Below are 2820 nucleotides of genomic sequence, written 5' to 3'. Positions count from 1 at the left end.
ATTTCATTTACTTTTGGTTTTGCTACAGGATAAAAAAAAAGAGAGAGAGAGAGAAAGGGAAAATACACTGGTATGCAGCACTCGTTTCCCTAGCTGCAAAAAAAATCAGTTAGGAGCAGGCTTTGCTCAGAAGTGGTCTATCTGAACAAGACTTGGTTTATCAGAACTTGCCTGAGCCTTTCAGATGAGCACAGCTCGATGGCAGCTACAAAAGGCAATGTCTAAGATGGAAATTGGGTCAGCAGAAACGGCAGCAGAAAACTTGCCAGTGTGATCAGTGGGAACCTACAGCTAATGGGAACATCAGGATTTCCCAGCGATGAAGATGGCAAAATGACCAGGTGAAGAAGCAGCCTGCAGAGGATCAGGGAAGCAAAAAGACTGGGTCCTAACGAGGACTGTAGTTGCTGTTTGAAAGGGGAAAATAAAAACAAAACAAAAAAAAGCAAGTGATGTACTTAAGTCTTAATTTCTATATCCTTAATGAAAGGCACTGTTTTTAAAATGATACTTCTATGCTTAAAACAAAGTTTTAGATAGACAAAATGTTTGCCAGGAATCCATCTTAAATTAGTTTTGGTTTATTTGCTCTGTTTTTAGCATGACCTATCTAAATATATATATATATTTATATATATATTAAAAGAAAGATAAAGTAAAGTTATAATCAAGAGTCATAAATTTCCAGCAATATCACAAACTCCCTCATTAGCTTTCTGAACACTAAATGTCTCCACTGACGTAACGGAACAGATGAGTTCTGTACAGTTTTGAGAAGACAAATACGATCTAGTAACAGATTGGTATCTCTCTTCTTGGGGCTTTTCAGTGCATTTATTCCATGGTTTTGAATGTACATTACTTAGCAGAAACATTAAATGCCAGTGCTTTGCAAACAGTTTTGTTACTGTCTCTTCAAAGTAAACAACAAACGAAAAAAAATACATTCAAAAAAGCAAGGCTGTTTTGCTCGTGTGATGGCAGAGGCTTTGGGCAGCTGCAGCGGCCACTGCTCCTGCTCGGAGACATTACCCAGCCCCAGTCAGCTGTCAGGAGAAGAGCGGGACATGGAGCATTAAAGGATAAAAGGGAAGCTGGGGCGGGGAGAAGGGAGCACAATGCCACACATGCCAGCTTGCCCTTCCAGCAGCTTCCTCTGCGGATGCAGGTTCTCGCTCTTCCTCGGGCTGGGGGGAGGAAAGTGTGGGGGAAAGAGCACTAAAATACAGAAAAGCTTCACTTCAAGGGGGGGGGAAAAAAGAAAAAAAAAAAACCCAGCAGCTCTCTGAAACTTGTTTAGCAGGTTCACATTCCTAATGTAATCTGACTTTTGCGTTGGTTTTGTTTTTGACCCTATTCCTTACTTTGCTTTCCAAGAGAAATGTAACAAAACTGAGGTAGAAATAATGGTGGGCACACTCCAGCCTGGAAGATTCCTAATGGATGTGAAACGAAGATTGCGTGAAGGACAATGGAGCTGTACGCACACAACAAAAACTCAACTCTCCCGTTCGGGAAGGGAAATGAAGGTGTTTCGAGGGCTCAGTTTTGCCTTGCTGCTTGTACTGTTTGCTCGGTCACAGTCGGCTGCGCTGCTCGAAGCAGCTCCGCAGCTGCCGGCTCTGCCGGTGACCTCTGCTCAATCCGCTCCCCACAGCCTCACCAAAATAACCTCCAGACCACAGCCAGAGCCGCGCCACAAAGGCCCGCAGTCCTAGCTTAAGGGAATTTGCCTCCCGGAGTCCTACCAAATCCTACGTTTGACCGTTTCAGATGCTAACAGAAATCGATTAAGTGGCTCTTTTTTCATCTATGCACCTTCTAAAGACTGTATCACGTAAGTATCAAGGAGCAATATGCTGAAAACTCTTACAGTTTACCAACAAGAAGAATCATTTTGCTCTGGTTTGATCGGACAAATTGGCGATCGAACTGTTCCTTAACACCGGGAAATCCTTCTGCTTCTGTTTTTAAAAACTGTAAAGTTTCAGTCATATCACACTCTATTTTGTTTTTTCCTGGATACATTCAAAGTAATTTTTCTTGCCATTTTCCAATTGTTGAGGTAAACATACATATTTAATATAAAGTAACATTGAAGCCTAGCCTATAACTCTCAGCAGTACATAGTGCTTTCAACACATTCCTTTGAGGTACTGTACAAATCACAATCACTTTCCTGAGTTTTTGCAGACAGAACATTAAAAGAAATGAACTGCAGAAATTAAGGTCCAGATTACCATTACCCTGTTTTACCTGTTCTTAGCTTAACACCGCAGAACAGACAGGATTGAGGAATACTGTTGCTCTAAGAATAGCAAAAATCTGGTTCTCTGTCGCAACACAACCGTTCATCTCTTTAGTCCAATAATGTTTGAAGTTAAAGCTCTTTATATTAGCACATGCCACCAATGTAATTGTGAGGCAAACAAAAAATAAAGCACCACTTCAGGCACTTGACAGCAACTAAATCTCAAGAACAGCAGAATGGAATCAACACACAGGGTTCATGTCCTTCTGAAATCAACCCACTTGCACCTTGCTCCTTGGTGAGTATTGTCTAGCTTGAACAGAACTGAGCATCAACATATGCTTTCTGTCATGTGTGGCTTTTTCAGATCAGCAGCTCTTGTTTGATGCACTTTTCCTTCAAGTCTACCCTGACTCTTTAGAGGCAAGGTAAATCGTAGTCTTCCCGGTACCCTTTGCGATTTTAACACTACTGAAAAGGGTTCTCTACCCTATGTAGCAGGTTCTGTGTGTGCCAACATTCATTACATCTTTTTTTTTTTTTTTTTTTAAAGTAGTAGAAGGCTTAAA

The sequence above is a fragment of the Nothoprocta perdicaria genome, unplaced genomic scaffold (genome assembly GCF_003342845.1).
Source record: "Nothoprocta perdicaria isolate Ctin4 unplaced genomic scaffold, notPer1 scaffold_0, whole genome shotgun sequence".
NCBI classification, from domain to species: domain Eukaryota; kingdom Metazoa; phylum Chordata; class Aves; order Tinamiformes; family Tinamidae; genus Nothoprocta; species Nothoprocta perdicaria.
The sequence above is the reverse complement of the archived record's forward strand: the minus strand, read 5'-3'. Positions refer to the sequence as shown.